The following is an 8,938-nucleotide window of genomic DNA, read 5'->3' as shown; positions in this document are numbered from 1 at the left end:
AACAAGGAGGGTTTTCCAAAACCTTAACCATACAGCAGGTCGCACAACAACAGCAAACACAACACTGAAAACAAAGAGGAAGGTACACAAACATGTTCATCTCTGGTGACCTGAGATAACACTTTGCCTTCATGTCAGTGTTTTTAACGGGCTGATGTAGAGTAGCGTTGCTAAAAATGAACCTAAATCAATGATGTGACTCTTGTAAAGCCTTTCATCAAATCCTTTTTGAGCTGATTGATATTAGTTGATTATTTTGGATACGGTATAGAAATCAAGTAGTGATGACAAATAGAAATGCATGGCTCTTGAGGGTGATATGTTATCACTGACTGGCACCCAGCCTCAACCACATATAGAAATGCTCTGCGGAGATTGTTTCACCCACGTAGGTTGATGATAACAGGGTTTAGTTCCTTCAATGGAACACTTGGGGAGTTCCTGGAAAGACACAACAACGTTGCATAATCACAGCTACACAGCTCTCACCTTTCCCTACTGGGGCAAATGTTTTCTCTCTAAATATCACAGTGGGTTTTGGTGGGTACATGTTCTCCATCATCACAATATGGAAGAGACCATTGAGTGGCACTTTTTTTGACTGAGTAAACATTAACAAAAATACTCACAGGGAAGCGGACAATCGATTGAACAGAGCTTCCTTTGTCTCTGGCTGCCACTGAAAGGAAAAGTTAGTTTCCTGCCTTGACATGAAGCCACAGTGGCCTGTTGTTGTTACCGGGGCCGCTCGGCATAGTAATTACCGAGGGGAACCCCGAAGTACAAAGACCACAGAGAACGGGGGGGGAGAGAGAGAAAGTGCAGGAGAGTGGAGCCAGGATGACAAACTGCTTCCTGTAGCTACTGAACCCTCTCACCTTCATAGAAATACACCACATAGAGAAGATCACAACTATCCTTTACTACAGGTAGTAAAGGTAAATCATCTATATGTCCATTCACTGGTGTGTGCTTAAGTCATGAAAATACAGGACGTTAACTCCTTAAAGAGACTTCCAAACATAGTATGTGACTGGATTTCACCTGAGTTGCATGGTGATGCTGCAGGTGATCCAATATCTTGAAATTGATGCACTGACAAATTGAGTACCTGTTGACTATAGGATGACCGAGTATACCCAAAAATGCGGGAGACACATTCTGTGACAATGTGGGTGAATCTTTATATAGCTCTATGTACTGTAAATCCAATTTGTTCCACTGGGAGGTGTGTGAACAGGTCCACTCTGTTTGTTCTAATTCTGTGTTTTTCCTGCTCTTCTTCTCCTTCTGGCTTTGTGTTGAGTCCAATAATGACCACATTGTTGTGGTGCCACCAGCATCACTGGTGGCTAAATGCTCGATTTAGTCTCTCTCTCTCTCACACACACACACACACACACACACACACACACACACACACACACACACACACACACACACACACACACACACACACACACACACACACACACACACACACACACACGGAGACCTGCTAGTGTGCTACTTTAAAACGCCTGCATGTCCTCTGTTGTGTTTGTCCACATGTGTTACTGTAGCCTGTCTTCCTGTGCCTAGTTGAATGCGTTTGGGTGATTTTGTGTGAACATGTGAGAGAGGAAGAGAGAGAGTTTCTTGGCCAAGGCAGTGGAAAATGTGCTGGCCAGAGACGATGACGTTGGCAGAGTGGAGAAGAACAAACTACTTCCTGAAAACCTATTCAACACTACACTCTCTCTCCAGCAGTCCTTCCCTCTCTCTGTCTCTTCTCTCCGTCTTTTCTCTGGCTCCAACTGAGACTTTCTGTTTTTAACTCACTGTGGTTTGTACGACCCAAGTATCACTACACCAAACAAGATTTAAGTTTTACCAAAAAAGTCTTCAAAGTTGAAAATCATAATATCAGAGAGAGGCATATAGACCTAAAACTATTTCATTTTTATCTTTTCCATTTCCCCTTCACATGCACTGTTTTAAAGTTTCCAAAAAGTTGCTCTATAATCAAAGTTTTCATTGTTATACCAAAATAAATTAATTTTCATGCAGCTTTTATGTACTGTCATTAACCTATTAAAAATAGCAATAAGGCAGGAAGGCCCTAAAGGACAGCTACGTGACGTGACAAGCTGCTTAATCCTTGAACCAGGAAAACACATACATGCACATTCATAACACATAACACGCTCATCATTTGCATGCTGCTATAATCACCCATCCCTCTCAAACCAGATGCTCCCCCCACTCAGGACCTAGTAATTCTGCTCAGCCCTGCAGCAGCAGCACAAACACACACACCAGAAACGCACACATATGTACAGTATAGTGGGTCAGGTAATTAACAGTCTGTAGATCTAAGATAGCTTTAATCTAATCAAACCACCCGGCCTCAAGTTCCCCCACTGGGTTTGCACAACATTCATTTTCCTTTTTTGTCTTTCATCCACATTTCTCTCTATCGCCCTCATTCCCTCCATCTCTGCTTGGTCTATCTGCCTGGCACATGTGTAATAATTGACACACAAACACACACACCTGTCCTATTTTTAGAATCTGTGTTTTGCTGTGGGCAAAGTATTGGTTACTATGGCTTGTTTTGGATTATGTGTTGAAATTATACTGAAAAAATGGAATTAAACAAACTTTATCTGGTAAAGTTTAATAAATAAAAACTGCAGAAATGACAGAATTAGTAGCAGCGAGTAATCATGGAGATTTAGATCTCCTGCAGGCTGGTATTATCACTACAGAGAGAAAAAAGGTGCCGATTATGTGTCACATCCTGACAGACCCGTTGGAGACACAATATATTTGAGTTTAGAGTTCACCTGCAAGTCTTCAGAGAGACGTAATATATTCCATTTTTATTTCTGTCCTTGCAGAAAAGTCAAGTTAATTAGTGCTCACTGTGCTGTAAAGACAAAGCTGGCTATGATGCCACACATTGAAACAACTCCAATTAAATTTCAAGGGTTTGTAAGTCTTTTCACAGCGCACACAAAGCCCATAACGGGGAATCTGAGGTAAAAGAAAATGCATTGCATTTGTCTGTTCTATCTTACAAGTCTCAACTCTGCAGCCAGTTTACATCTGTAGTCTCAGTTTACACTGTACAGTGTCACAACTGTCAGACCAGATACGCTATACTGTATGTTGAGTGTTACAGTTTGAACTTCCTAGAAAAGGCTATTTGATGACATTAGCAGAAATGCCAGCAGTGTGTGCTGGTCTGTGAACAGTCCGAGCAGATACGTGCTCTAATTCAGTGCTAAAGTCGAAGCTGTTACACTCCTTCAGCTGCCAGTTTCGTCATTAGAGAGATTTTTTTGTGCTGCTACTGTTCCCGTTATTATTTCTGCAGCATTGGCATGGTTTATTCATCTGTAAAGTTCCAGTGTGTGTTGCGCTGAGAGTAGGCAGCTGCAGTTGTCTGAGAAATAACTTCTGCCTGAGGGCTGCCTCCTGCCTCTTACTAAAAGAGAGAGAGACTGAGAGCACAGAGGATGAAGGGAGGAAGGAGTGCAAGAGGATGGAAAGAGGGAAAACAGTTCTGCGACTTGGTTTGGCCCTCAGGAGATCAGAGCTGAACAACGACACAGAAACCCATCCACTCCAAAACGCAAACACACACACAGAGTCATACAAAGAGTAACACAGGGACAAGTGGCTCCATCTTTGCTCTTGGACAAATTTTCCGGCTCATTGGGTCCTTTTAGAAATGGCAGACAGCAGCCGTTACAAGGGTCCGCCTGTAGCTAGAACGACAATGAGACCCATAAACTCATAAAAGTCTATTTATTGTCCTATTTCTTTTGGGTCAGGTCCATTCGTGCTTCATATAACCTGTAAACTGTGTCCTCAACCATCCCTGTATCTGAAGCAGGTTCACTTCCCAGAGCCTGAGCAAACACTGATTTTCCAAATAAACGTGTCACATGTTTTGATATTTATCTGCAGCTCAAGTCGGCCAGGAGTCATTGAACATGTTCCACATATGGGGCACACATCTTTACAAACAAAACAGTATGTGGATTTGAGGATTCTGTGGGGCACTGATGCTAAAAGGCATTTAAATGGATTATTATGTGACTGCTGTCATCTGCTTCATTGATGCTTTAAGTGGGATGGGCAGCTACTTGTCATCTCAGCTAAGTATACAGAGCAGATCAGTAGTTTATGGCTCTGTCAGTCTTTCCTACAGAGCTGTGCCATCAGTACAATGGAGCAGATCCAGGCTGCTGTGGACTCCCCTTACCTCCTGGCAGGATGGACATGAGAATAAACAGGCCCACTGGAAATATGATTATTCTGACAATCCTCTTGCGAACCTCGTGGCCAACGGCAACCGTTGCCTATCGTACACCAGTCCTGTTCAGGGACTAAGAGCTCAGGACAAATGTTTGTACAAATAATACTGCTTAATGTTCAGATGTGCCGGTCTTAACCCTCACTATGCAGCATGGCTTTATTATGAAAGGAGACAGATTTCTCTCAACTACAAACAGATTTGGGGAACAGAAATGACTCAGGACTGTATGGAAAGACAAAAACAACATGGTTTTCATCACTAAATCTTCAGTAAAAACTGTCACATGAAGCAAGGCCATCCTGCTCCAGGGTTGTTGTTACATTCTGCTCAAAGGAAAAGTCACATTTTGTTCTGTGTAGATATTAAAAACTCTGCAGGCAGTCCTGTGCCAAGGACAGGCCAGACCCAAAACAAATCACAAGGTGCTCTATGTCCCTGCCAAACAAAGACATTGAGAGTCAAACTGTTTACATTTCAAAGTCTCAGGCACGACAGGGACAGTTTGTGTTTTATGAGCACAAAACTAAACTCATCCTAAAACTGTCACCATCTGTTGATCAGTCACACAGATGAAAATGGATGTGACGATATTAAAGTTGTTTAATGATACAAACTTTCCAAGCTCAGCTGGGATAAGTTTCCTCTTTATATGATTATGTTAGACAGACAGGATGAGACGGTCGAGTCACCACAGGAGGAAGACTAGCCACAACTCAGACTCATAAGACAGACAGGTACAGAGACAGAGCTATAGTCATTTCATTAAAGGCCCTTTATTAACCCAATTACTGATCAAATGTAGAGCCAGACAGCTATTAATCACCATTCTGAATACCCACGTACGCACATGTAAACAAATACCATGGCAGCTGAGGCAATATCTACAAAAGCATCAATAGAGTCAACTCCATGATTTCTTCTTGCAGGCGCAATTGATAACATGCTGTCACTAGGATGCATCCATTAATAACAACATCAGCTTTTCTGTCTGGGTCAGAAAAAATATGTAGATGGCTTTTGTTTGACAGGGTTAATGTAAAATAAGTATGAGATAAACACTGTTGACACTGGATACTAAACTATTCAATATGACACAGCTTCCCTGAAAATACTAACCGGTCTCCAAAATTGCCGTACCTTGCCCAAACTTATCAAAGCAGCAATTAATTTATCTTTTCTCCCAATGGATGCAAAGAAAACACAGTGCAATCACTGTGCACAGGAATGGGCCAACACACCACTTGGATAGACGGCGCTGCATCGCAAATGCTAAGTTTATAATGAGCAACCCACACACACACAATACAAGGAAGATTTTGGTGGCAGACAACTCATTGGTTTTCACACAGGCACAACCAGAAAACAGAGAAAGAGACAAAATACTTGAAGGCTGCACCCCTGTCTTTCAGTGTCTGTCATTCCCTCCATCTATAAGATGCTTAAACAACATCTGTCACCACAAACTAACCCCCTCTGAACAAAGCCTGTCACAGAGAGGAGAGCTGTGAACACAGTTAACACTGCACCGTCAGCACACAAGCGCATGCTCTATAGAGCACCGGACTCACACTCACACACACACACACTAGAGATCAGAGCACCAGAGCTGTCACAGGGGTCAGTCGGAGACGTGCGATATCTTGACAGAGCTGAAGTGTTCGGTGACACAGAAACACACACACACAACACACTGCGGAGCCTCACAGTCTGTCCCTGTCCCTTCATGTGGCCAAGAGTGTGTATGCGTTAAAGGATGCGTGATGCATGTTTCTACATTTAACCCTTGGTAATACTGAAGGAGAGTTTCATGCATTTTAAGCAGACTGGCCATAATTCACACTATAAATAACATTTCTTGAACACAGACATTCACATTATTTCTCCACATCGCTGGGCCTCTCAAATTTTTAACCTCTGCATCAGTGACAAGGGGCACTGTGGTGACTCACCAGAGAACGTACAACGTCGACTTTGTCCTCCCTGCAGAGGCCATGGTTATCCGACCCTTTGTTGCATGTCGTTATCTCTCTCTTGCGCTGGCTTTCCTCTCTGTCTCCACTGTCCTGTCATCATAAATGGTTAAAATACCATAAAATTAATGAATAATTTGGATAATAAACAGAGAAAATACTGATAATGTACATGTGTTCAATTACATCTTAAAGGGATAGTTCAACATTTTGGCAAATGGGCCCATGGCCATAATCCCTATAGTTTTAGGAGTAGGTTCGTGACCTTTAATTGTCAGCGCAAGCTATTTTTAGAACGGCAGAGCAGAGCCGTGAGCTGCTCCGAGCTATTATGAGTTTGATGAGGGAAACTAAGAAATCCCATTAGCCTCTGTAGCGTAGCTCTGAGCAGCTTGCGGCTCTGCTCCGCCATTCTAAAAATAGCACCGACAATTAAAGGTAACAAACCTACTGCTAAAACTATAGGGATTACTTGTTGTCAAAATGTTGAACTATCCCTTTAAGTTTCTCCTGTTCTTTCTTTCTTCTTGCTGGGTGTCTTAAAATTCCTGAGTCTGAGGGCAAAGAAAAATACAAACTTGCTTGTAGGAAAACGACACCGTTGCCAGCTGTGTTGCTGTGCTGTGATACATGTGGGGAAATATTGTAAGAGTGTCACATATGAATCAGTATCAAATACATCCAGATATACTTCCTTTAATGAGCTCCCATGAGCTATATAATGAAGATGTTTGTTTCACTGTGGGGAGAGACAGGTGTCGACGTTTGGTTGTTTTCCTAGTCATGATTCAGAGTGTGAAAATGTCACTATATTGGAGAGACACAGTCTTGTTTATCCTCATTTTGGATTTCCATCTACAACAGTATGTTCTAATTGGATACACATCTCCCTACTAAAAATATTTTCCTTGGCACAAAATACAACTTTTCACAGCTTTAACTTAATATGCTTTATATTTTGCTATTTCTACCCCTCATTAAGTGTCTAGAATAAACTGAAGCAGCTACTGTCCTGTTGTCTGAGCTCACCTGGAGTTAAACCCTTATCATTGCACTGCAGGAACCTGCTGCTTCACACCAGTTTAGTTCTGAAACATAAAGGGTGATGCACATAATGTTACGTATACCTGTGAATGTGTTCCATACTTATTTATGTCAATAAGATGTTATATGTGCTGTGCTGTAGGCTGCTGCACACTCATTCACCTCTTTATGCATAACTTAGGTGTTATAATACGTTTGTAAGGTTGTTGTTTTTTAACCCCAATGGTACAACAAACAGTTGGAAATATGATAAAATATAAAATGTACAGCTTTGTTGCTATTTACTAATTCAACTGAGGTGTAAAAAAAAAAAATACAGAGCTCCTTGGAACCAAAATATAGCATAATATCAAATACATTACCATTTCCTATGAATGTGGTGTTTTATATCAGTCCAAAATAAGTGAAAAACAAACCTCTTCAATATATTGCAAATATCTAAATGTTTTTTGTTTTTGTTTCATGGGGAAGACTCATTCACTCTGTTTATAAACAAATAGCCTATTTATTTGGGACATAAGCCGCGGTCTCTTCCCACATTGTCTAGCTAGCTTAATTTACCACTTAACGAGACATGTCAAACACCTGTCAGCTCACCTGTTATTCTCGGCTGCACTCAGACTGAAGCTACGATACAGTTACACTTTAAGATACTTTAAAACCCACCTTTCTTGTCATAAAGTTTAGTTTTTTTAGGCGAAAACTTGAGAAGGAAGCTCGCAGCATCATGCCTAATTAACGCACCTGCGCGGTGCTACTTCGGACTGAACCATTTTCTCCCTCCACGGGTGGGTGAGACGTGTAGCTGTATCAGTGAAAAACTAATCTTATTAACCAGAATAATGTGTCGATATTAGCATTTTATAATTCTGTTTTGATTGAGGTTTCTATATTAATTATTTTTGGAGCATAAAGAGTAGTTTATTTATTTTCCATTTTCCAAATTTCGGCTTCACCTGCTTTTTAAAACGCCTAATTGGTTCAGCTCGGCTGCTCAAGATTTTGTTAACCTAGCTTTGACTGCTTCAGGAATTCTGGGTAAAATTGGTTTTCATGTTTCGTTTGCATAAGTTATATTTATCACATTTTTTAAATTTGTGTTGCTACGTTGAGCAAGCTTAGCTGCAAAGTGTTTGCTTTCAGTTTCCTCAGGTCTTCTTATGACTCTGAGCAAGCTGAGTGGGAGGACAGACCACATACAGTAGCTGCAGAAACTCCCAGCTGTAAGCATATTGGATATTGGATTAGGCATCCCATACCTCTTGGTAAACTCAAACACTCACTGTGCTGCATGGCCTGATACATCGGAGGACAGGGCTGCTGCTGCAAAGTTCAAGTTAAAAATCATTAAATCACCTCACTATTGTCATGTTTCTGTTTCCTGTAGTATAGAATATGGAATAAAAAAACAGTCTATATGCTCAAAAACAGTTTACATAATGGTACAGTAAGCACACGCTGTATGTAGGCTACATCATGAATGATATCAAGTGGCACTACTTAACTGAAAGCAGCTGGCTGATAAGAGTTGATAAGAGAAACCTTGGCTTGACCTTGCCAAACTGGCAGCCTTGTTTAACTGTAAGATGTTACAGGTTAGACACAGATGAAGTAT

Source organism: Trachurus japonicus, chromosome 2, assembly GCF_045865225.1.
Source record: "Trachurus japonicus isolate A0001 chromosome 2, Traja_1.0".
NCBI classification, from domain to species: domain Eukaryota; kingdom Metazoa; phylum Chordata; class Actinopteri; order Carangiformes; family Carangidae; genus Trachurus; species Trachurus japonicus.
The sequence above is the reverse complement of the archived record's forward strand: the minus strand, read 5'-3'. Positions refer to the sequence as shown.